Source organism: Ranitomeya variabilis, chromosome 3, assembly GCF_051348905.1.
Source record: "Ranitomeya variabilis isolate aRanVar5 chromosome 3, aRanVar5.hap1, whole genome shotgun sequence".
Lineage (NCBI taxonomy): Eukaryota > Metazoa > Chordata > Amphibia > Anura > Dendrobatidae > Ranitomeya > Ranitomeya variabilis.
The window spans coordinates 265,870,802-265,898,512 of NC_135234.1; the positions used below are offsets into that span (position 1 = coordinate 265,870,802).

Consider the following 27,711-nt stretch of genomic DNA (forward strand, 5'->3'; position numbering starts at 1 on the left):
TCCAACTTTGAATTTTTATGCCCTTAAATCACAGACATATGTCACGCAAAATACTTAATAAGTAACATTTCCCACATGTCTACTTTACATCAGCACAATTTTGGAACTAACATTTTTTTTGTTAGGGATTTATAAGGGTTAAAAGTTGACCAGAAATTTCTCATTTTTACAACACCATTTTTTTTTAGGGACCACATCTCAATTATTTTTTTCCAAGGGTAAGAGAAGAAATTGGACCTAAAAGGTGTTCTACAATTTGTCCTAAGTATGCTGATACCCCATATGTGAGGGTAAACCACTGTTTGGGCGCATGGCAGAGCTCGGAAGGAAAGGAGCGCCATTTGACTTTTCAATGCAAAATTGACTAGAATTGAGATGGGACGCCATGTTGCATTTGGAGAGCCCCTGATGTGCCTAAACATTGAAACCCCCCACAAGTGACACCATTTTGGAAAGTAGACCCCCTAAGGAACTTATCTAGATGTGTTTTGAGAGCTTTGAACCCCCAAGTGTTTCACTACAGTTTATAAAAATAAAATAAAAATTCTTTTTTTTTTCACAAAAATGATTTTTTAGCCCCCAGTTTTCTATTTTCACAAGGGTATCAGGATAAATTGGACCCCAAGAGTTGTTGTCCAATTTGTCCTGAGTACGCTGATACCCATATGTGGGGGGGATCCACTGTTTTGGCGCATGACAGAGCTCGGAAGGGAAGGCCCTGCGCTTAGTAACCCGATGTTTACCCTGGTTACAAGCGAACGCATCGTTGGATCGGTGTCACACACCGATCCAACGATGACAGCGGGAGATCCAGCGACGAAAGAAAGTTCCAAACGATCTGCCACGACGTACGATTCTCAGCGGGGTCCCTGATCGCTGCTGCGTGTCAGACACAGCGATATCGTATGGATATCGCTGGAACGTCACGGATCGTACCGTCGTAGCAACAAAAGTGCCACTGTGAGACGGTACCCTTCCTGTAAGCGCTGTCTCCAGCACGGCACACGGACTGCACACGGAAACATCCGTGTGCGTTACGTGTTTTACACAGACCCATTGACTTTAATGGGTCCGTGTAATACGTGCGCTCCCACGAACACTGACATGTCTCCGTGTTTGGCACACGGAGACACGGTCCGCAAAAAATCAATGACATCTGCACAGATGCATTGATTTCAATGTGTCTACGTGTGTCAGTGGCTCCGGTACGTGAGGAAACTGTCACCTCACGTACCGGAGCCACTGACGTGTGAAACCGGCCTCAGTTGAACCTTGTGTCATTACAAATACAACAAACACATTTGCAGTTGTCTTCTCACAGAGCTTTCATCTCTGCTGTACTGCCCCTCCCCCACGCTTGCTGCGCATGAGATGGAAGCTGCAGTACTGAGACAGGACTGGAGCTGTAAATGTTTTTGTAATGAGACCAAGTTCTTTTCTGCTGTCCTGTGTTGGGTCTGAATTCGAGGCAGAGCTGTATGTGATTGAGACCAAAGTGTCAGTCATTACATGTCTCACACTAGTATCACCCTTTCATTTATAATAAGCTCTGGAGGCAGATTTGCATGCAGATCAGTTTCCTAGAATTAAACTTGGTAAAGTTGATTGTATTTATATTGGACTTTCCTAGAAAACAAATTCATGTTTTTTAATTCATATTTTATTCAACTTTAAACTCTACACGTTTACTGCATTGATGAAAAAGTATTTCTAATCCTTCACAATTTTTATTTTAATCCTGTTCTGCAAACTATTATGCCACAGCATCAATTACCATCTTGTTTGTCATAAATTTTCATCCTTTCAATGATTTTTTTTTTTTGAGTTTTGAAAAAAAAATAATCTGAAGGGGCCAAATCAGGAGAATATGGTGGATTTCTCACCTGATTTCATTGAGTTTCTGCCTGGCAATAGGAGACTGGTGGGCGGCTGCAGTATCCTGCTGAAACAGGAAAGTTCTAATCTTCACCTGACATGGTTAATTTTTCTGATTCACAATTTCAAAATGACATAACCTTTTCTGCTAAAACTTAGCACGTGCTATTGTCAAAGTTAATACTTGTTTCCTTAGCAACAGGATTTATTTTTGTCTGCTAGAAATATTCAAGGCCGGCTATTTATCAATACTTTCTCATACACTTGTGCAATGCTGTATAATAAACTTGGTCGGGTGTAAGGAGTTGGCTATACTACCCATGTTCCCCATTGAAGAAGGAGTGTATTGTGTGACGTGAACTGTGACATGCGTTAATAGTGTTAGTATTGTGTATTGCCTAATGGTAGGGAGCATGAGTATTAAAGTTTGGGACTAGCCCACAGTGGGAGCGTTAAGGGAACAGAGGCAGTTTCCTTTGAGGATGTCTGATAGGGCACAGAAAGCAGACCTTAGGTCTGCTCAGTGAGCAGAGCCGCATGACTTGGGAGTCTCTATCTTGAGAGAAGACTGTGACAGAGGATAGTGAGATCCTAGTGGAGCGAATTGATCGAGAGGCAGAGTGATCGTTTGGAGACTGGTCTTAGGGCAGTACGCCTAACAGTACATCTCCAAGTTTATAACTCAAAGGTAACGGGCCAAGACAGGATAGAGAAGTGAGATGAAGAGAGTGCCCCGGATGGGGGTTCCAATGCGTCAGTAGCAGAGAAGATAAGTTCTGGCCATACTGGCAACATACCGTATATACTCGAGTATAAGTCAACCCGAGTTTAAGCAGAGACCCCTAATTTTGCCACAAAAAACTGGGAAACGCTCGAGTATAAGTCTAGGGTGGGAAATGCAGCAGCTACTGGTACATTTCAAAAATAAAAATAGATACCAATAAGAGTAAAATTAATTGCGACATCAGTAGGGTTAAGTGTTTTTGAATATCCATATTGAATCAGGAGTCCCATATAGTGCTCCATAAAGTTCATGATGGGCCCCTTAAGATGCTTCATACAAAATATGCCCCATATAATGCTCCATAAAGTTTATGATGAGCCCCATAAGTTGCTTCATACAAAAATATGCCCCAATATAATGCTGCACAAAGGTTGATTATGGCCCCATAAGATGCTCCATAGAAAATGTGCCCCATATAATGTTGCATAAAGGTTGATTTTGGCCCCATAAGATGCTGCATAGAAACATTTGCCCCGTACAATCCTGCATAAAAGTTGATTATGGCCCCATAAGATGCTCCATAGAAAGTGTGCCCCATATAATGCTGCATAAAGGTTGATTTTGGCCCCATAAGATGCTCCATAGAAACATTTGCCCCATATAATGTTGCATAAAGGTTGATTTGGGCCCCATAAGATGCTCCATAGAATATTATGCTCCATACAATGCTGTATAAAGTTTGATTATGGCCCTATAAGATGCTCCATAGAAAATGTGCTCCATATAATGCTGCATAAAGGTTGATTATGGCCCCATAAGATGCTCCATAGAAACATTTGCCCCATATGCTGCTGCTACGATTATAAAAAAAAAAAAAAAAAAGGCATACCGTACTCACCTCTTGTCCTGAGCTGGCGGGGACACCGGCACTTGCAATATTCACCTGTCCCCGTTCCACCGTCTCGCGCTGCTCTGTCTTCCGTCTCTGTAATGACTTCATGCAGAGGGCGTTGCGCACACTAAACACATCATCGCGCCCTCTGACCTGAGCCTCACAGCCAGAGGACGCGGAAGACGGAGCGGTGCACGGCGGTGGAACGGGGACAGGTGAATATCGCAATGCTCACCCTCCCCCGTTATACTCACCCTCCCGGCGCAGTCCCTGCTTCTCCGATGCAATGGTCTCCGACGCCGGCAGCTTCTTCCCCTGTTCAGCGGTCACCAGTACCGCTCATTAAAGTAATGAATATGCGCTCCACTGCTATGGGAGTGGAGTCACGTCCATATTCATTACTTTAATGAGCGGTACCACGTTACCGCTGAACACAGGAAGAGCTGCGGGCGCCGGAGAAGCAGGGTCCATGCCGGGAGCAGGAGAGTATGATGGACAGCTGCCGCTCCCCCTCCCTTGAGCGGAAGATGCGGACACATGGGTTGAGAATAGGACTATTGCCAACTGCACTGTAGTACTGAGCTGTATTGTGGAGATGGAGAATAAATGAGTAATGTGTATGTAAAAATTCTCAGTATGGTGAAAGAAACGTTAATTAAGATATGTACCCGCTAACTATTGTATATATTCCCTACCAAGTTTGTGTTCAGTAAAAGTTTTTGCCTGGTGGTCTCCTTCACTGAAGTCCTCAAACAAGCCTGAAGTTTATCACAATTTGAGTGTTTTGTTTTTCCATCCAATGGGATTGAGATCTGGAGAGTTTCCTATCCATTGACCCAAAATTTTAATGTTTTGTTCACCGAGCCACTTTTGTTTTGTAACCTCATGCTCCATAATGTTGGGATAATTATTTCCATCACTAAATTGTTAGATGGTTGGGAGAAGTTGCTCTTGAAAAATATTTATGTATCATTCTTTATTCATGGCAGTGTTCTTAGGCAAAATTCTGAGTGAACACACTCCTTGGATGAAAGCAACCCCCACATATTAATGGTCTCCGGTTGCTTTACTGTTTTCATGAGACAAGACTCATCGTAGCGCTCTCACCGTGTCTTTTTCGGACAATCATTCTTTGATATGTCCCAATTGGTCTGATGGGGGCTTCATGAGAGGACATTAACTTTACCCCTTTAGGGTATGTGCACACGCTGCGGAATTTGCTGCGGATCCGCAGCGTTTCCGCAGCTGCGGGTCCGCAGCGGTTTCCCATGCATTTACAGTACCATGTAAACCTATGGGAAATGCAATCCGCAGTGCACATGCTGCGGAAAAAACGCGCGGAAACGCAGTGGTTTATATTCCGCAGCATGTCATTTCTTTGTGCGGAATCCGCAGCGGTATTACACCTGCTCCAATAGAAAACTGCAGCGGAATCCGCAATAGAAACCGCGATAAATCCGCAGGAAAAACCACAGCAAACCAGAGATTTGATTTTTGAGGAACGTTTCCCTACCATTCGGGAACAATTTAGTGATGTACAATGCTTTTCCCAGTATTTTGAAGCATGCAGATACAAGGCTAGAGTAATAAGTGGCTCAGTGAGCAAAACATTTACATTTTGAATCCATGACCAGGAAACTCCCCAGATCTCAATACCATTGAGGTTCTGGTGATCAAAGCTCTAACAGCTTCCGGACTAACAAAAACACACCAATTATAATAAACTCCAAGCACTTATTAGGCAAAAACGCCATAGTTTACAGTACCAGCAAAATGTATTAGGCATACTGCTTATTTTTTTTGCTTATTTTAACCACTAATGCATTTTTTAAACATCTGTAACATGTCCGTTCTCTTATTGTTTTTGCAAAGTTTTTCATCCATTCAAATTAAAGCGAACCTGTAATCAGAATTTGGCTAAGTAAACTACAGGCATTGCCAGGTTGAGGCTGTTACACTGGTTAAAATAATACCTAGGTTGAAGAAATGTGTATTATGGTTGTTGTTTAACCCCTTCTGCCATTGGACGTACTATTCCGTCCATGTGGAGTGGGCCCTAATTCCCAAGGACGGAATAGTACGTCCAGCGTGATCGGCCACGGGGGGAGCGCGGCCGGGTGTCAGCTGCCTATCGCACGGACCGCCCCCGGTACATTAACCCCCGGCACACCGCGATCAAACATGATTGCGGTGTGCCGGCGGTATAGGGAAGCATCGCGCAGGGAGGGGGCTCCCTGCGTGCTTCCCTGAGACCCCCGGAGCAACGCGATGTGATCGCGTTGCTGCGAGGGTCTCTTACCTCCTATCCCTGCAGGCCCCGGATCCAAAATGGCCGCGGGGCTGCATCCGGGTCCTGCAGGGATTACTTCCGGGTGCAGACCAGGCTCTGGTAAGCCTGCAGCCCTGTAAGTCAGATCGCCGATCTGACAGAGTGCTGTGCAAACTGTCAGATCAGCGATCTGTGATGTCCCCCCCGGGACAAAGTAAAAAAGTAAAAAAAAAAAAATTTCCATGTGTAAAAAAAAAAAAAAAAAAAAAAAAAACCTAAATAAATAAAAAAAAAATATTATTCCCATAAATACATTTCTTTATCTAAATAAAAAAAATCAAACAATAAAAGTACACATATTTAGTATCGCCGCGTCCGTAACGACCCCACCTATAAAACTATATTACTAGTTAACCCCTTCCGTGAACACCGTAAAGAAAAAAAAAAAACGAGGCAAAAAACACCGCTTTATTCTCATACCGCCAAACAAAAAGTGGAATAATACGCGACCAAAAAGACGGATATAAATAACCATGGTACCGCTGAAAACGTCATCTTGTCCCGCAAAAAACGAGCTGCCATACAGCATCATCAGCGAAAAAATAAAAAAGTTATAGTCCTCAGAATAAAGCGATGCCAAAATAATTATTTTTTCTATAAAATAGTTTTTATCGTATAAAAGCGCCAAAACATAAAAAAATGATATAAATGAGGTATCGCTGTAATCGTACTGACCCGAAGAATAAAACTGCTTTATCCATTTTACCAAACGCGGAACGGTATAAACGCCTCCCCCAAAAGAAATTCATGAATAGCTGGTTTTTGGTCATTCTGCCTCACAAAAATCAGAATAAAAAGCGATAAAAAAATCTCCCGTGCCCGAACATGTTACCAATAAAAACGTCAACTCGTCCCGCAAAAAACAAGACCTCGCATGACTCTGTGGACTCAAATATGGAAAAATTATAGCTCTCAAAATGTGGTAACGCAAAAAATATTTTTTGCAATAAAAAGTGTCTTTCAGTGTGTGACGGCTGCCAATCATAAAAATCCGCTAAAAAACCCGCTATAAAAGTAAATCAAACCCCCTTCATCACCCGCTTAGTTAGGGAAAAATTAAAAAATTAAAAAAATGTATTTATTTCCATTTTCTCATTAGGGTTAGGGCTAGGGTTAGGGTTGGGGGCTAAAGTTAGGGTTAGGGTTGGGGCTAAAGTTAGGGTTAGGGTTTGGATTACATTTACGGTTGGGAATAGGGTTGGGATTAGGGTTAGGGGTGTGTCTGGGTTAGAGGTGTGGTTAGGGTTACCGTTGGGATTAGGGTTAGGGGTGTGTTTGGATTAGGGTTTCAGTTATAATTGGGGGGTTTCCACTGTTTAGGCTCATCAGGGGCTCTCCAAACGCGACTTGGCGTCCGATCTCAATTCTAGCCAATTCTGCGTTGAAAAAGTAAAACAGTGCTCCGTCCCTTCCGAGCTCTCCCGTGCGCCCAAACAGGGGTTTACCCCAACATATGGGGTATCGGCGTACTCGGAACACATTGGAGAACAATTTTTGGGGTCCAATTTCTCCTGTTACCCTTGGGAAAATACAAAACTGGGGGCTTAAAAATAATTTTTGTGTAAAAAAAAATATTTTTTATTTGCACGGTTCTGCGTTATAAACTTTAGTGAAACACTTGGGGGTTCAAAGCTCTCACAACACATCTAGATGAGTTCCTTAGGGGGTCTACTTTCCAAAATGGTGTCACTTGTGGGGGGGTTTCAATATTTAGGCACATCAGTGGCTCTCCAAACGCAACATGGCGTCCCATCTCAATTCCTGTCAATTTTGCATTGAAAAGTCAAACGGCGCTCCTGTCCTTCCGAGCTCTCCCATGCGCCCAAACAGTGGTTTACCCTCACATATGGGGTATCAGCATACTTAGGACAAATTGTAGAACACCTTTTAGGTCCAATTTCTTCTCTTACCCTTGGAAAAAAATAATTGGGGGCGAAAAGATAATTTTTGTGGAAAAATATGATTTTTTATTTTTATAGTTCTGCATTATAAACTTCTGTGAAGCACTTGGTGGGTCAAAGTGCTCACCACACCTCTAGATAAGTTCCTTAGGGGGTCTACTTTCCAAAATGGTGTCACTTGTGGGGGGTTTCAATGTTTAGGCACATCAGGGGCTCTCCAAACGCAACATGGCGTCCCATCTCAATTCCAGTCAATTTTGCATTGAAAAGTCAAATGGCGCTCCTTCGCTTCCGAGCTCTGTCATGCGCCCAAACAGTGGTTTACCCCCACATATGGGGTATCGGCGTACTCAGGACAAATTGTACAACATCTTTTGGGGTCCATTTTCTCCTGTTACCCTTGGTAAAATAAAACAAATTGGAGCTGAAGTAAATTTTGTGTGAAAAAAAGTTAAATGTTCATTTTTATTTAAACATTCCAAAAATTCCTGTGAAACACCTGAAGGGTTAATAAACTTCTTGAATGTGGTTTTGAGCACCTTGAGGGGTGCAGTTTTTAGAATGGTGTCACACTTGGGTATTTTATATCATATAGACCCTTCAAAATGACTTCAAATGAGATGTGGTCCCTAAAAAAATGGTGTTGTAAAAATGAGAAATTGCTGGTCAACTTTTAACCCTTAACTCCCTAACAAAATAAAATTTTGGTTCCAAAATTGTGCTGATGTAAAGTAGACATGTGGGAAATGTTACTTATTAAGTATTTTGTGTGACATATCACTGTGATTTAATTGCATAAAAATTCAAAGTTGGAAAATTGCAAAATTTTCAAAATTTTCACCAAATTTCCATTTTTTTCACAAATAAACGCAGGTAATATCAAAGAAATTTTACCACTATCATGAAGTACAATATGAGAAAATGTGAGAATCACCAGGATCCGTTGAAGCATTCCAGAGTTATAACCTCATAAAGGGACAGTGGTCACAATCGTAAAAATTGGCCTGGTCATTAACGTGCAAACCACCCTTGGGGGTGAAGGGGTTAATCTTTGTTTTCAGTTTTAAGATTCTCGTGCTTTGTGGCATGACTGTGGGCAGGTCCCCATTAGATGCTGTGGTCTCATCTTAATCCTTGTGGGCTTAAATGAGAGGCACTGAAACTTAAATGACCTGCCTCCTATTTTAAATACTGTGCTTGCGTAGTTTATATTATGGTCTTAAAAAAAAATTATTAACTTCTGCAAAATGGCACCGGCGACGCATGCGCGGTATCATCTATCGGCAAGCGATAGATGCTACTGCGCTGGCTCCATTTTGCTGAAGTAAATTTTTTTGGGTAGAGACTACAATATAAAACTGGTCTTTAAAAAAAAAACAACAAAAAAAAAAACTGGTAAACTGGTTGATTTACAGCATGTAGGGGGCTAAAGTTCCAGGAGCGGTGCGGGACTGCTGCTGGCACGGAGTGCCGGGTGTCAGCTGTGCGGGCGCAAAATCACCTGAACCTATCCATATGTACCAGGTCAATAAGTCCCAGGTCACAGGGACGTATGGATACGTCTCAGGTGGGAAAGGGGTTAAATACATGTACAGTAAGCTGCACACACACTAATCATATATGTGACTGACATATATATATACAGTGGGTACGGAAAGTACTCATGCCCCTTTAAATTTTTCACTTTTTGTTTCATTGCAGCCATTTGGTAAATTAAAAAAGTCATTTTTTCTTACTAAGATACACTCTGCACCCCATCTTGACTGAAAAAAACAGAAATGTAGTAATTTTTGCAAATTTATTAAAAAAGAAAAACTGAAACATCACATGGTCATAAATATTCAGACCCTTTGCTCAATATTGAGTAGAAGCACCCTTTTGAGCTAGTACAGCCATGAGTCTTCTTGGGAATGATGCAACAAGTTTTTCACACCTGGATTTTCTTCCTTGCAGATTCTGTCCAGTTCCGTCAGGTTGGATGGTGAACATTGGTGGACAGGTTTAGGTCAGGGCTCTGGCTGGGCCAGTCAGGAATGGTCACAGAGTTGTTCTGAAGCCATTCCTTTGATATTTTAGCTGTGTACTTAAGGTTATTGTCTTGTTGGAAGGTGAAACTTCGGCAAGTCTGAGGTCCAGAGCACTCTGGAAGAGATTTTCATCCAGGATATCTCTGTACTTGGCCGCATTCATGTTTTCTTCAATGGTAATCAGTCATTTTGTCCCTGCAGCTGAAAAACACCCCGATAGCATGATGCTGCCACCACCATGTTTCACTGTTAGGATTGTATTGGGCAGGTGATGAGCAGTGCCTGGTTTTCTCCACACATACCACTTACAGCTATCACCAAAAAAGGTCTGTCTTAGTCTCATCAGACCAGAGAATCTTATTTCTTAGTCTGAGAGTCCTTCATGTGTTTTTAGCAAACTCTATGCGGGCTTTCATATATCTTGCACTGAGGAGAAGCTTCCGTCGGGACACTCTGCTATAAAGGCCCGAATGGTGGATGGCTGCAGGGACAGTTGACTTTGTGGAACTTTCTCCCATCTCCCCACTGCATCTCTGGAGCTCAGCCACAGTGATCTTGGGGTTCTTCTTTACCTCTTTCACCAAGGCTCTACTCCCACAATATCTCATTTTGGCTGGACATACAGGTCTAGGAAGACTTCTGGTGGTCCCAAACCCAAACTTCTTCCCTTTAAGGATTATGGAGGCCACTGTGCTCTTAGGAACCTTGAGACCTGCAGAAATTTTTTTGTAATCTTGGCCAGATCTGTGCCTTGCCACAATTCTGTCCCTGAGCTCCTTGGCCAGTTCTTTTAACCTTATGATTCTCCTTTGGTCTGACATGCACTGTGATCTGTGAGACCTTTTATAGACAGGTGTGTGCCTTTCCAAATCAATTCCTATCAATTTAATTAAACACAGATATGACACCAATGAAGGAGTAGAACCATCTCAAGGAGGATCACAAGGAAATGGACAGCATGTGACTTAATTAATAATAATCTTTATTTGTATAGCGCCAACATATTCCGCAGAGCTTTACAGTTTAATAGTTTCAAACACAACAGTCATAAGTAGCAACGTTAACAATACTATAATTAAAGCAAAATAAGACGACCGATTAGTACCGATTAGCTATATGGACAACCCTGGCTTTCTTCATTAAGGATAGACTGGAGAGGGGAAAGTCGAGCAAGGGGGAGGCCAATTACCATATATACTCGAGTATAAGCCGAGAATTTCAGCCTATTTTTTTAGGCTGAAATTGCCCCTCTCGGCTTATACTCGAGTCATTCCCAGGGGTCGGCAGGGGAGGGGGAGCGGCAGCTGTCTAATAATACTCACCTGCTCCTGGCGCAGTCCCTGCACGTCCCTCGTTCTCCGGCGCTGACAGCTTCTTCCTGTATTGAGCGGTCACATGGTACCGCTCATTACAGTAATGAATATGGACCGACTCCACTCCCATAGGGGTGGAGCTGCATATTCATTGCTGTAATGAGCGGTACCATGTGACCACTCACTACAGGAAGAAGCTGCCGGTGCCCGGAGAACCAGGGACCGTGCCAGGAGCAGGTGAGTATGGCGGGGGCAGTGCGCGATATTCACCTGTTTCTCATTCCCCCGTCGGCGCCGCTGTGTCTTCTGCGTCTTCTGCAGTGATGCTCAGGTCAGAGGGCGCGATGACACTATTCGTGTGCGCCGCCCTCTGCCTGAGCGTCAGTGCAGAGGACGGGGAAGACACAGCGACGCTCGGCGGTGGAACGGAGGACAGGTTAATATAGCAAGTGACGGGGGCCTGAGCGATGAGAGGTGAGACTTTTTTTTTTTTTTTTTTTTTTTTTTTAAATCGCAGCAACAGCATATGGGGCATAATATCTCTGGAGCATCTTATGGGGCCATGTGCAGCGTTATATGGGGGCAAATATCTCTATGGAGCATCTTATGGTGCCATGTGCAGCGTTATATGGGGGCAAATATCTCTATGGAGCATCTTATGGGGCCATAATCAGCATTTGTGCAGCATTATACGGGGCAAATGTGTCTATAGAGCATCTTATGGGACCATAATCAGCATTTGTGCAGCATTATATGGGGCAAATGTCTTTATGGAGCATCTTATGGTGTCATAATCAACATTTGTGCAGCATTATATGGGGCATATTTTAATATGGAGCATCTTATGGGGCCCATCATAAACTGTATGGAGCATTATGTGGGGCATATTTTGTATGGAGCATTATATGGGGCCCATCATGAACTGTATGGAGCACTATATGGGGCTCCTGATTCAATATGGATATTCAAAAACACTTAACCTACTGATGTCTCAATTAATTTTACTTTTATTGGTATCTATTTTTATTTTTGAAATTTACCGGTAGCTGCTGCATTTTCCACCCTAGGCTTATACTCGAGTCACTAAGTTTTCCCAGTTTTTTGTGGCAAAATTAGGGGTCTCGGCTTATACTCGGGTCGGCTTATACTCGAGTATATACGATAATAGAGCGTTACAGTAATCCAGGCGGGAGTGGATCAAGGCGACCGTGAGTGTGCAGGTGACCCGATGAAGCATTGGTATGCGAAAAGACCGCCGTCCACTCTGCCTCTCCCTGCATGCCGCTGTAACCTGCACGTCTTTGTGTCCAGATCCCAAGTTCTTGAATAAAGGACTAGCACTTTTTTTGAATTGGTGAGTGCTGCATATGTTCTCAAATTAACTCTGAAAACTGTTTATATTATATGCAGAGCACCTTGAACCATTTGTTATACTGCTGCAGCTCTTGTCTGGGTGATCTACAGTGCGTAACCAAAAACACAACAAAAATCAGCATAGCTAAAGTAAATCCTTATTAGACTATCATTAAGCAATTTAGCTACTTATGCTGAAACCATAAAACAAAAGGACTGAGAACTACGTATCAGGACAAGTCGCTAAAAGATACAACAAAAAGATTATGGGTCACAAGGGCCCCAAAAAACGACCAACAAGTCCGATTAGAACAATGTATAGAACATTAATCTTTATTATAACATAAACATTATAGAAAATATGCAAATATACATCACATTATCAAAAACAGGTGAAGTGCAGTACCACATGGTGTACATGGACACCGCATAGACATAAAAACAAATTAAGGGCGCATGGAGCCAGGAACAAACATACCCGTATTAGAGATAGCCAGCAAGGGGTTAATAAACCTCCTATTCCACAGGGGTGTATGTAAATCACAGGGGAAAACCCATTATCGTATATGGTTGAATATATTAAACCACCTTGCTATATCCAATATGACATATTTACAATATGAGCGTAATTTGATAATGCGATGTATATTTGTATATTTTCTATAATGTTTATGTACTAATAAAGATTAATGTTTTATACATTGTTCTAATCGGACGTGTTGGTCGTTTTTTTGGGCCCTTGTGACCCATAATCTTTTTCTTGTGATCTACAGTGGGTACAGAAAGTATTCTGACCCCTTTAAATTTTTCACTCTTTGTTTCATTGCAGCCTTTTAGTAAATTCAAAAAAGTTAATTTTTTTCTCTTTAAAGTACACTCTGCACCCCAACCTGATGGAACTGGAGATGATCTGCAAGGAAGAATGGCAGAGGATCCCCAAATCCAGATGTGAAAAACTTGTTGCATCATTCCCAAGAAGACTCATGGGCTGTACTAGCTCAAAAGGGGGCTACTACTCAATACTGAGCATAGGGCCTGAATATTTATGACCATGTGATATTTCCGTTTTTCTTTTTTAATAAATTTGCAAAAATGTATGTTTTTTCAGTCCAGATGGGGTGTAGACTGTAGAGTGTACATTAATGAGAGAAAAATGAACTTTTTTGAATTTACCAAATGGCTGCAATGAAGCAAAGAGTGAAAAATTTAAAGGGGTCTGAAAGCTTTTCGTACCCACTGTACTTTCCTTCTATGGGATTTGATATAGTGTGGACTGGTGCCGCAATCTGTTTTTCTTGGACACTGTATGTATTGTATGTTCAGTTCCAACATAACTGTGGTTTGGTGTGGGACAGCGTGACTGAGCCTTGACCTTAATGGGAATCTGTCACCCCCCCCCCCCACTCGGGATTTATATGACCTATTAATATAGGCATACAGGTAATAAAAAATGTTAAACTGGTCCTACCTGGGAACCCCAGAAGAAGGCTAACTGCCAAAACCTTTGTCGGGTGTGCTATGCGTGCCACGTCCCGCGCTGCAGGTATTGCTTTAGTTACATTGGTGCTTTAGAGTTTTGTTGAGTATAACTTGTATAAAGTGTGTGTGTGGGGGGGTGCGGGCTTTTTTGGAAACTCATGTAGCTACATGCTTATTTCTTACCTTCAGATCCGCATATATCTGCATGCGTCCTGCGTACCTATCTTTAACATTGTGTACCCAGGGACATGTGTACAACATGTTGCGTTTGGCGGTCACGTCAAAACGCCGCACGGGGACGCATCCGCATACAACGCATGACCATGCGTACACAATGTTAAAGATACGCAGGACGGATAACACTAGTGTGAAACCGGCCTTAGCCCTTACCGATCACCCACCCTACACACATTCAGCATGTACTGTTAGGCCTCTTTCACACTTCCGTTTTTTACAATCAGTCACAATCCGTCAAAATGTTGAAAAAACGGATCCTGTGCAGATTGTAAAAAACTAATGCACTGGATCTGTTTTTTTGACGGACCCGTAGCGTTTTCCAAGCGATCTGTAGCATCGCTTGGAAAACTGATCGACAGGTTGGTCACACTTGTCAAACATAGTGTTTGACAAGTGTGACCAACTTTTTACAATTGATGCAGCCTATGCTGCATCAATAGTAAAAAGATAAAATGTTAAAAATAATAATAATAAAAAAATCTTGACATTCTCACCTTCCGGCGTCCCTCACAGCCTTCCTGATGCTCGCGATGCTCCTGCTACATCATCACAGGTCATTCTCGCAATGCATTACTGAACAACTGGAGCATCAGCAACGCTACTGGGGCCACCGGAAGGTGAGAATATCAAGATTTTTTTATTTTTTTTAATTATTTTTAACATTATATCTTTTTACTATTGATGCTGCATAGGCAGCATCAATAGTAAAAAGAGCGAGCGAGAATGTCCCTGACGGGAAATTCTTCCATGCATGCTGCTCAGTTTCAAAAGATGGCATCTGTTGCTGGATTCCGGCTTTTGACACACAGCGACGGATCCTGCGTCCATAGGCTTCCATTATAGCCAATGATGGACCGTGCAGGATCCGTCGCTACGCGATTTTCTGACGTGCAAAAAAAAACCGTTTCTATGTGCGTTGTCTCCGCCCGACGGACAGCAATTTTACAACGGATCCAGTGCACGATGGATGAAACAGAAGGCGATCCATCACAATCCGTCGCTAATACAAGTCTATGAGATAAAAACAGATCTAGCAGAAACATTTGCTGGTCCGTTTTTTTCACAAAACGACGTGTTGTGACGGAAAAAGAAAGACAGAAGTGTGAAAGAGGCCTTAGCCTTTTAGGACCTGTCTGTTTGTCTTTTGGTAATGTGGCGCCACCTTGTGGTTTCCCACTTTTTAAATATGTTCTCATAAGATTGCATGGTTACAAGCATTTTATATGGAGAGGCTGTTGTGGGCAGAGGCAGCTTTCTCAGCGCTGCTGCATTGCTAAATCTAAAAACTGTCAGAATGGCTACACACAGTAATATAAGTGATACATCGTTGTTTTCAGGGTCTCCTACATGCCTACATCATGCTTCTCTCAGATGAGGTAGCAAAAACCTGCTGACAGATTCTCTTTAATTCAAGAAAAACTGCTCATACCATGGTAAAAACTGATACTCGGATCAAAAGCAGTAATGAAAGTTGGACTGTTCTGGGCACAAGAAAAATCAGACTTCTGAATGATCTCTAACCTACCTTTGCGATGAAGTAGAACATATATTGAAAGACAGGTCCCCTTGTCCAACCTCCGCATATGATCTCTCAAATGCTCTTGGATAAATGGGCAAAAATGTCATCAGTGCTTCCCTGCAAGGAATGGATAAGTCATTTTTTTTGTCAGCATGTTCCTATAACAGGGATTAATTTATGATGCTGTACACTTTTCTTTTTTAAATTCCAAAGCTGGGTGGTATGGTTTTCCATCTGTGATGGCTACATTTCCTGCATTTTATTTTAGCAGATGTGTTACTTTACATTTAGCTGTGGTTTTGTGACTGGCATTCCTTTAAAGCATTTAAATTTTGAAGTGCATGTTTGAAAAATAATACTGAGAAATTGTCTGGCTGCTAATATTCTTTGTTTTTTGTCATTTCTTTTGCACAACATCTATAAGAAAGTGTTAAGCTGCCCATGTACAGTCCAGTAATTTTGTCAGATCCTGACCCTTTGTTTTTCTAGGAGATATGCATTTGCCAGAAGTATCTGACAGCGACTCATCTCCCTTTCAAGCTCACAGAATCTGGAGGATTTTAATGTGAAATGAAGCCTTGTTCTCTTAAAAAAAGAATCCCAGTAAAAATTGTATTCTCTAATGTGATTGGCTCACCTAGTGAGGTGGATTCTTTAAGCTGTAGGTCAGAAACACGGCATAAAGTCGATGGCACTTAGATCAGTGAGGCCAGGACAGCAGGGTATGCTGGATGGCAAGCAGAACAGGAAATATCAGAAGACAAAGAGCCTGGAGTGTGGCTAACTAACAGAAGTATAGTCAATCCAGGACTTGCAGCAAACAAATGGTTAATCACTGGCATTATAATGATGATCAAGAAAACTGGATACTTGCTGAAAGAAAATAATATACACTGTTGCAACAGCATTGTAGTGTGAACATCATCAGTATAGCTGAGAAGAGTGTTATGCTTATATCAAGTAAATAGTATGAGCCAGGAAGAAAATGCAGATTGTCGATAAATGTACAGGCACGCAGTGCCTCATGTATTGGCCAAACATTTAAGTCCACCTTCCCTCCTACTTGTTTTCCTTCTATTTTCGCCCCTCCTTACTATACTCTTCTTTAATTGACATCTCTGGCTACATCGCGCCAAAGAAGGATGGAGATACGAGGAAAAGAAGCTGGTGGGAAGATGCACTTAAATGTGTGACCAAACCGTGGTGCACCTGTATTTGGTTTGAAAAGTCATTCTGTGCTGACAAACTCCCGTCAAGGGCCTTGGTTGGTGATATTAAGGGAGTTGTAGGCCTCCGAGGCTCTCGTATGCTTACATTCAAAAAGCGAATTTCAGTACAAATTATCCAAAATTATGCATGTAGTTAATGAATTTGGCGCAAAATAAAAATGCTTTGTATTTTTGTCTTTTCACCAGCTTTTGGACTTTTTAGTACCAAAAGTCTCATCGCTTACAAAAAAAAAAAAAAAATGCACCGAATTGAAAATTTGTCCAGAATTCTCACTGTGTTCTTGGTGGCGGTCACCTCTTCAAAGCGATTATGGGAGATCCAGGAACTATCAGTAAAAAATCCTTATCTTGAGATCTTGGAGGACCGTCTAATACTCAGGCTTGACCCTTCTTTCTGGCCAAAAGTAATATCAAGGGCAAACTTGAACCAGGAGATCGTCCTCCCATCATTTTGTCAACATCCTAGTAATGATAGAGAGACTTTTTCATACTGTGGACGTAAGAAGATCAGTAATGTGTTACGTGGAAACTACTAAAGCCTGGAGACAAGCCTCATACCTGTTTTTACAGCATTCAGGAAACAATAAAGTCAAGGAAGCCTCAACTACAACTCTAGCCAGATGGATTACTTTGACCATTTCCCTGGCTTATGAATTTGAGAACAATGAGCCCCCAATTAACATCTTGGGCTGAGAGAGCAGGGGCGTCCATAGGCCAAATTTGCTGGGCCGCAACTTGGTCTCATATAACAACATTCTGTAAATACTGCAAGCTAGACGTAATATCAGGTCAACAGCTAGCTTTCGGGCGCAAAATCCTTCGGCAGTGGTCCCACCCAGAGATGCCATTGATTTGGTATTTCTCCTGACATACTGTCATGAGGGGGACATCATGGGAAATTAGGAATTGGTCTTACCGGTAATTGTTTTTCCAGGAGTCCATCATTATAGCACCATTACATTCCCTCCCCTGAATTCTCACTACTATATGAAATTAACATTAGCTATGTAAAAATTCAATAAAATAGAGTTGCATCCATCCTGGTGTGGTGATTGGTTAAGACAGGAGGGGGGTGGGGCTTTTAACCTCTCGTGTGTTAACTGTCCCTAGAGGATGACTAGGACTACCTGCTGACATGCTAATTCCTAATTTCTCGTGCAAAAGTAGCTAACTGCAAAAAAGTATACAAAAGTTTGATACGCTGTAATTGTATCGACTTGTAGCAAAGATAGCATATTGTATATGCTGCATGGTGAATGCTGCAAAATTTATTATGCAACATACAATGCCTAAATTGGTGTTTTCTACACATTTACCCCCAGAAAGAGCTAATAAAAGGTGCCTGTCTGATACACAGCAGTGGGTTCAGTGTAACCACCTCCCTCCCCCTGGCTGTTACAGATGAGACCAGAGAGGTCACACAGATCCCACCACTGACACTAGATGTCATGGGAATGCACCTCCGCTGCCTCCAATCGTCAGGACAATCGCGCAATTGGCTGACGAGTGATGGACGAGCTGCATCCACTACTAGTCTGGTTATTGGGGAACTAACAGTGAGCGCATGGTATATACACCTCCGATTCCAACTATTGAATATGTGTATATACCCCGCTACAGTCATTGTCAGCTCTTCAATAACAAAAAGAACTACTACTAGCTGTCCCCACCAATCCTTTATACAGGCCGATTAGACACCCGGCTTTAGTGGTGCGGTTTGCAGAGTAAGAGGAACAGAGCTATTACATTTTATATTCAATCCAGGCAGTGTTTATAACAAACTAGATGGTGGCCCGATTCTAACGCATCGGGTATTCTAGAATATGTATATATGTATGTATATAGCAGCCACAAAGTATATAGCACAGCCACGTAGTATATTGTTTTGTTAAGGTTCAAAGAATTGTGATGAATAAATAAGTGCTCACACGACAATTGAATAAACTAATATGAATTTACTTAATAAAAGATAATAAATATAAACAGATAATAAGATAATATAATAAATATTATATATCATCATGTCGCGAGACCGCAATGCAATGCCCGGAGCGTCGTAAGGAACGGGAAAAGAGCCGGAAGGTGAAAATATAATGATTTTATATATTTTTTTTTTATTTTTAACATTAGATCTTTTTACTATTGATGCTGCATAGGCAGCATCAATAGTAAAAAGTTCGTCACATAGGGTTAATAGCAGCGTTAACAGACTGCGTTACACCGTGTAATGCCGCGGTGTAACGCAGTCGGTTTAACGGACTGCTACAACGCTATGTGGGTGGCGGGCGCTGGAGGGAGTATAGAGGGGGCTCTGAGTGCAGGGAAGTAGGGAGCGGCCATTTCGCGGCCGGACTGTGCCCGTCGCTGATTGGTCACGGCCAGCTGGCCGCGACCAATCAGCAACTTGGGATTTCCGTGACAGACAAACAGACAGAAAGACAGACAGACAGAAAGACGGAAGTGACCCTTAGACAATTATATAGTAGATATACAAGGATGAAGCAAAATGGAAACAAAACAATACGATACATGCGTAAAATAAAAAGGAATAATGAAAGCATACTACTAACTCTGATGCCATGGATATGGCTCAGTGCTTAGCGGAGGGAGGCACTTTGATTGGAAAGTGGACAGAACGTACAGCGAACTGTGCTTTCCAAGTATTGACAATGATCCTAACCCAGATTCTGCTTTTTATTAGCTCTGATTTACACCCACATACCTCCCCTTTATGGCCTTACGTGGGGCTGTTTCTAGGATGTTCTCAGCCCTTCAGGATTTGAATCTCCAACTTGCAAGTTATCTTCGCCTCTGAATGTCCCAGGCTTTCAATATTGATTTCATATTTTTTGTTGTGACTTTACCTTTACATAGAGACCATATGTAACCTGGTTTCCATAATCAATCTGGTTGATATTAAGTTGAAGTCGTTGGAGTGGCCTCACGGCAATGTGAGTGAATGAGTCACGTCCGTCCCATCACCTATTGGATCGATGAAAACCCCAATATTCCTATTTGAACACTGGTACCAGCAGGTTTGCGAAAGATTTTCATGAAGAAGGAAGCTCATCCTGGGGAATACCATTCCCCTCCTTGGAACAAAGGAGCCCCTGCCTCTTGAATCTAAGACTCCTTGTCTTCTGGTTCAAAGGTTGTTTTAATTGGTTTTCCTTTTCCTTGGTCTAATTAACTTCAAAAGAAGGTTGGAACCTTCAGTTATAGGTAATTTTCCAACTTCCCCATGTTAAAGGGACACTGTCACCCCCTCCAGCCGTTAAACTAAAAGAGCCACCTTGTGCAGCAGTAATGCTGCATTCTAACAAGGTGGCTCTTTTAGTTTTTGCTTCTGTTATTCCCTCAATAAAGCGTTTTATAATTTTCCCTAAATACCTGTCTTTGTACCTGGAGGCAGGTCTGAAGCCTCCTCTGTGAAGCACCCAACTGCCGTCACTCATCTCTTCTGGGGCGATGGTCGCCGCCCCCTGCGCTCTGTTCTTCTTAAATCCGGCGCCTGCGCTGTGCGTGCCTGCCTGGGGCAGGCGCAGTGTTCATTGGCCGTCATAGGTCAGATGCAGGGTGCCTGACTGCGCCTGCGCGGGCAATGCGGCCACCCTGTTACTGAAGCCCCGCACTGTGTTATGCATTATGCACAGTGCGGGGCTGGGATTCCTGGGCATGCGCACTGCGCTTGTCAGACTCTCCCCCAGGTTCCCCGCCTTCCAGCGTCGGTCTGTGCAGGAATCTGCCCAGGAATCCCAGCCCCGCACTGTGCATAATGCATAACACAGTGCGGGGCGGGGATTCAGTAACAGGGAGGCCCGCTCAGGCGCAGTCAGGCACCCGGCATCTGAGCTATGACGGCCAATGAACACTGCGCCTGCCCCAGGCAGGCACGCACAGCGCAGGCGCCGGATTTAAGAAGAACAGCGCGCAGGGGGCGGCGACCACATCCCCAGAAGAAATGAGTGACGGCAGTTGGGCGCTTCACAGAGGAGGCTTGAGACCTGCCTCCAGGTACAAAGATAGGTATTTGGGGAAAATTATAAAACGCTTTATTGAGGGAATAACAGACGCAAAAACTAGAAGAGCCACCTTGTTAGACTGCAGCATTACTGCTGCACAAGGTGGCTCTTTTAGTTTATAACGGCTGGAGGGGGTGACAGTGGCCCTTTAAATGTGTGTGTGTGTGTGTGTGTGTGTGTGTGTGTGGGGGGGGGGGGGGGGGTTTACATCTGTCTTATGGGTTTTCTATCTGTGTTTGATAGAAAAAAAGATAATGAGTTACGGGTAGATTTGATTTTCCCAAACCATGACAGCACCGCAGAGACAGAATCTGCCCCCAGGAACAGAAACCTGCAGAATAAAAAGGGCATAACCTCTCCGAACACTTGTGTGTTTACACAGCATAAGATGTAGCCAAATGGTTAAACATAAGATCAATGTTCCATAACTGTTTAAGTAAGAGCTCAAAAGTTCTCTTTAAATTCTGGCTCTTGAAAGAAGATTATGAAAAAAACGTATGAAAAGAAAAGCAAAGTTTGACCTTAAGGCCGTGATGACACAGCGGGATACGGCCGAGTCTCACAGGTTAAAACCCAGCTCTGGCAGCGGCACTCCAGAGCGGAGCGTGCGGCTGCATAGCAATACATGGAGCCGCCCGCTCCTCTCCGGAGTGCCGGTGCCAGAGCTTGTTTTTAACCTGCGAGACTCGGCCGTATCTCGATGTAGTGTGACTCCGGCCTAAGGCCCAAACAGGGTTCCTCCTTAAAGAGTCAATGAATCTCAGATCCTAGGCTACATGCTCCTTTAAAGGCTCATGCAGACAACTGTATTGTCAGACAGAGTACGATCTGTCAAAACATTGGATCATACTTGGACCAATATTCCAGAGGCTGTCCACATGTCTTGTTTTTGGACAAGAGACTATCAAAGGGAGAAATCGCAGCATAGACAATTTGGAAAATCAGGTCGCACTAGGCAATGCAATGCAAGTCAATGAGCAATTTTCACTGACTTGACAGAACTTAGAAACCATTTTCTCCACAGCTGAGAAAATTGGATCAGACTATGCTCACACTCTGATGAGAGGTTTGATAAGAATGTAATTTTAATAATCAGCCAAATTCTCTCAGATGAGAGAAAATAGTGTTGTGTGACGCTCGCCTAAGGCTAGTTTCACATTTGCGTCTATGTGCACAGTGTATCATCCGCAACAGCAAACGCATGCAAAGGCATGCTAACACAGCATTTTTTATCCGCATAAGCTTATGCATAACGGCAAAAAAAGCAGTGTTTCAATATTTCGAGGAGGGCGTGTCTCAATGGGTGTGTCTCAAAACAGTTCCTGGACGTGCGCAGTCTGAAGTACGCAAGCGCATCGAACGCATGTCCTTGTATACGCATGCATTCCCATAGACAGTAATGCGTTTTTAATGCACTCATCTGCATACGCATGCCTGCGCATATTTGACTAATTTTTGACACTTCCAAAAATGCAACATGTTGCGTTAGCCGTGCGCCGCCGCACACCGCGAAAAAACGCATGCATACGTAATAACATTCGAACGCATAAAAAAGCATGTCCATGCGTAGACCATGTTAAAGTTAGGTACGCATGACACATGCGGATCATACGCTGCGCACACAGACGCAAATGTGAAACCAGCCTAAGTGAGGGATTGTTTTTTTTTGTTTTGTTTTTTTACTTGAATTTGTGTTGTTCGTCCATTGTAGTCGAAGATGACCATGACTTCATGGTTTAGAGCAGGATCAGTGGCTGTGGGTCTAAGGGTATGTGCACATGTATTTTGGAGCTCTGCGGATTTTTCCGCGGCAGATTTGAGAAATCCGCAGGTAAAAGGCACTGCGTTTTACCTGTGGATTTACCGCGGATTTTGTGCAGATTCCACCTACGGTTTTACACCTGCGGATTCCTATTGTGGAGCAGGTGTAAACCGCAGCGGAATCCGCACAAAGAATTGACATGGGCACTGCGGATTGCGGTTTCCATAGGTTTACATTGTACTGTAAACGCATGGAAAGTTGCTGCGGATCCGCAGCAAAATCCGCAACGTGTGCACATAGCCTACTGGCCCACATATGTGTCATAAGTATGTGGTCAAGACAGTAGATACTGTTTGTGTCTTGCGCACAGCACACTTTCCTTTTGCTTCAAAGATACTCCTATCTCCAGCTGCACATGCTCCTGCGGTGATCCTGTCTGGCCAAGCTGAACAAGTCCAGGGCAAGCTTCTCCCATTCGTTGATGTTGACTTTCAAGATTTTTGAGACACACTTTAAGGCAGTTTTTATAACGTTTCTGCTGCCACCCGACTGCTTGCTTTCCCTGACACAGTTTTCCGTACAGCAGTTGTTTAGGTAATTGGCTGTCTGTCATCCTGACCACATGTCCAGCCCCCTTGGCTTGGGCTGTCAGCAGGAGAGTGTAAACACTGCAGAGGCTAGATTTTTCCAGGTTAGCCATGTCAGGTACATGGTCTTGCCACCTGATGTGGAGAAGTCTGGGAAGACAGCTCAGGTGAAAATGATTGAGCGGTTTGGCATGCCAGCTGTAGACAGTCAAGGTCTCACTGGTATAGACAAGTGTAGTAAGCACCACCGCGCAATAAGCCTTCAGATTAATAGTAAGGCTGAGACCCTTGATTCCAAAACGTTCTTAAGCAGTCTCCCGAAGGTGATGCTGGCTTTGGCAATTCTGTTGTTCTCAGCGTCTATGGTCACTACGCAGAAGAGTGTGCTGCCCAGGTAGGTGACGTTGTCAACTGCTTTGAGGTTGTGCTCATTCACCATAATGCATGCCTGCTGATACGGTTTTCCTGGAGCAGATTGGTACATAACTTACCGTATATACTCGAGTATAAGCCGAGATTTTCAGCCCATTTTTGGGGGCTGAAAGTCCCCCTCTCGGCTTATACTCGGGTCATACCCAGGGGTCGGCAGGTGATGGGGAGCGGGGGCTGTCTAAATTATACTCACCTGACCTGGCGCGGTTCCTGCAGGTCCCTGGCTCCCCGGCGCCCTAGCTTCTTCCTGTACTGAGCGGTCACATGGTACTGCTCATTACAGTAATGAATATGCGGCTCCACCTCCCATAGGGGTGGAGCCGCATATTCATTACTGTAATGAGTGGTAACGGTGACTGCTCAGTACAGGAAGAAGCTGCGGCGCCTGGGAAGCAGGGACTGCACAGCGCCAGGAGCAGGTGAGTATAATGGGGAGGGGGAGCGCGATATTCACCGGGCGCCGCTGCGTCTTCTGCAGTGACGTGGTTAGTGCGCGCCCTCTGCCTGAACGTCAGTGCAGAAGACGCTGAAGATGGAGCGGCGCCGTAACGAAGTCAGACATTGAAAGTGCCGGGGGCCTGAGCGACGAAGAGATGAGTATGTGATTTTTTTTTTTTTTATAGCAAGTGTCTGTATGGGGCATCTTATGGGGCCATAACGTCTGTGCAGCACTATATGGGGCAAGTGTCTGTATGGGGCCATAATCAACGTTTGTGCAGCACTATATGGGGCAAGTGTCTGTATGGAGCATCTTATGGGGCCATAATTAACGTTTGTGGAGCATTATATGGGGCAAGTGTCTGTATGGAGCATCTTATGGGGTCATAATCAAGGTTTGTGCAGCACTATATGGGGCAAATATCTTTATGGAGCATCTTGTGGGGCCATAATCAACATTTGTGCAGCATTATATTGGGCAAATGTGTCTATGGAGCATCTTATGGGGCCATTATTAACCTTTATGCAGGACTATATGGGGCATATTTTAATATGGAGCATCTTATGGGGCCATCATAAACTTTATGGAGCATTATATGGGGCTCCTGATTCAATATGGATATTCAAAAAAACTTAACCTACTGATGTCTCAATTAATTTTACTTTTATTGGTATCTATTTTTACTTTTGACGTTTACCGGTAGCTGCTGCATTTCCCACCCTTAGGCTTATACTCGAGTCATTAAGTTTTCCCAGTTTTTGTGGCAAAATTAGGGGGGGGGTCGGCTTATACTCGGGTCGGCTTATACTCGAGTATATACGGTAAGTATTTTTTGGTATTGATAATGAGACCGAAGTTTTTGCAAGCTTGTGAAAAATGGTCCATTCCATAGTGCATCTGCTGCTCTGTGCTGGTATTGTGCAGTCATCAGCAAACAAGAAGTCACGGATAACAGTCTCATGCTCCTTTTGTAACAGCCTTCAGCATACCTCCCAACTTTTGAAGATGGGAGAGAGGGACAAAGTCAGCGGCGCGCAACGCGCCGCGGCAAATTTTAGGCCACACCTCTGACCACACACATTCATAACTAGTCACACCCATATCCGCGTCCCAACCACACCCATTTAGCACTGCTGATCACACTGTTTCATAAAGAATAATTCTAAACAAAAAATATGGCCGCACAGTGCTCCATACTGTATAATGGCCACACATGATGCTCCATACTGTATAATGACCACACATGATGCTCCATACTGTATAATGACCACACATGATTCTCCATACTGTATAATGACAGCACATGAGCCTCCATACTGTATTATGGCCACACATGATGCTCCATACTGTATAATGACCGCACATGATGCTCCATACTGTATAATAGCCCCACATGATGCTCCATACTGTATAATGACCGAACATGATGCTCCATACTGTATATTGGCCGCACATGATGCTCCATTCTGTATAATGACCACACATGATGCTCCATACTGTATATTGGTTGCACATGATGCTCCATACTGTATAATGACTGCACATGCTGCTCCATACTGTATAATAGCCCCACATGATGCTCCATACTGTATAATGACCGCACATGCTGCTTCATACTGTATAATAGCCCCACATGATGCTCCATACTGTATAATGACTGCACATGCTGCTCCATACTGTATAATGACCACACATGATGCTCCATACTGTATATCGGCCGCACATGATACTTCGTACCGTATAATGGCCACACATAGCTACTCCTACACACACAGCTCCGCTTCGTACACCTCGTACACATTCAGCTCCGCTCCATACACCTCGTACACGTTCAGCTCCGCTCCATACACCTCGTACACATTTAGCTCTGCTCCATACACCTCGTATACACACGGCTCCGCTCCATACACCTCATACACACGGCTCCGCTCTGTACACCTCGTACACATTCAGCTCCGCTCCATACACCTCATACACATACGGCTCCGCTCCGTACACCTCGTACAAACACGGCTCTGCTCCATACACCTCGTACACACACGGCTCCGCTCCATACACCTCATACACACACGGCTCCGCTCCATACACCTCATACACAGACATGGCTCTGCTACATCCAAACCGTACACCTCCTGACCCCACACAAAGCAGCTTACTTACCTCATCCAGCAGCACCATGTGGCAAGTTGGCAACCAGCACAGCCGAGTCCTGCAATCCACGGAGGTCCCGATCATGTGACCCCTGACTCCTCCCCTCCTGTGACCTCATCACAGGTCCTGTGCGCACAGAGCAGGCAGCCAATATGTGGTGTAAGGCTCTGCGGCTGACAGGGATGACCGGCTGATACGTACGGTACTGCACTGCCTACGGAAGGGTAACGGGGCATGGCTTAACACAAGTGGGCATGTCGGCTGCTTCTCCTGCTGTCTGCAGGAAGCAGAGCGTCCCGTGTGGGAGTGCGGGGCAAAGGCTCAAAACCGGGACAGTCCCGCATAATGAGGAACAGTTGGGAGCTATGCTTTAGGCATCTGGGATTGAATAGCTTGCAGACAGTCCTGTACTGGACATGGATTCCGTATTCGCAGTTACTAAAGGCATCTCTCGGCATGGCAGAAAATAGCATACTGAACAGGGTTGGGGCAAGTGCACAGCCTTGTTTTATGCTGTTTGTAACTGGGAAGTCTTCCGATTCGTTTTGATCATTCAGGACCTACACCATCATACCATTATGGAGCTGCCAGACGATTGTTACGAACTTACTCGTGCAGCCAAACTTTTCCATGATTTTCCACATGCTGCCTCTGCTGACCTAGCTCAAGGTGGTGGAGGAGGTGGTTGATCAAGAGGTGAGTCAGAATGTTCCCAGCAGTGGACAGAAGGGAGAATGCCTCAATGGTTATCGCAAGATTGGCGGTTGCCTCTTTTCTATCTATGTATATAATGATTCCTCCATTATGATGTCACAAAAGTGCAAGAAAACCAAAAGGGATTGGCTGTGTGAACAGTACCTATGATGTGTGTTGATGATACCAGTGAAATGTGCATTCAGCTGCCTATAACACAAGATTGAGAGTTAAGTGGAGGATAATAATTATGTTTTTAAAGAAAGGTAAACATGTGGGAGTCCATTGGGAGCCACTGGGTCATTTTCTTGGTTACTGGGAAAGGACAATCTTGTCGCTCTTTGGAAGAAAAAAAGCTTGTGATTGTTAATGATAAATATTTCTATAATTATTTGATTCCTTGTGAGGTGAAGTCTTTAAGCAAAAAAAGACTTGAGAAAAGCAGCAGTGAGTGATTAGGGTATAATCTGCATAGGTTACTGTGAAAACTATGGATATACAAAAAAGTGAAATCTGAGGGGGTGCAGTATCTGTAACCCTAATGTACTGCAGATTCCAGACTCCATTGTTCTTCTGGATGCGTCATGCTAGTATTAGATTCCTGGCATAAAACTGCTTCTACGTTTTACATCCTGGTATCTCTGCCGTTTTGCTGTTTTCTGAATTTTTGGAGGATCTCTGAATCCTCTTTCTGTGCTGTATTTGTTTAGCGTTAGGACTCGTAAGCATGGGGACCCGTGACGTGGG

The 27,711-nt window shown here is 43.6% G+C and overlaps 1 protein-coding gene and 1 long non-coding RNA gene across 6 annotated transcripts in view; one reads left to right on the top strand and one right to left on the bottom strand.

The window, feature by feature from the left end:
* ATP2B4 (ATPase plasma membrane Ca2+ transporting 4) overlaps positions 1-27,711 on the top strand; it is a 250,881-nt gene that overhangs the window by 94,139 nt on the left and 129,031 nt on the right. The window lies entirely within an intron of this gene.
* Positions 1,352-27,012, bottom strand: LOC143815816 (uncharacterized). The gene is made up of 3 exons (XR_013223809.1): positions 26,882-27,012; positions 15,656-15,766; positions 1,352-1,942 (listed from the first exon to the last, which is right to left on the bottom strand). It is a non-coding gene; the product is annotated as an uncharacterized LOC143815816 (long non-coding RNA).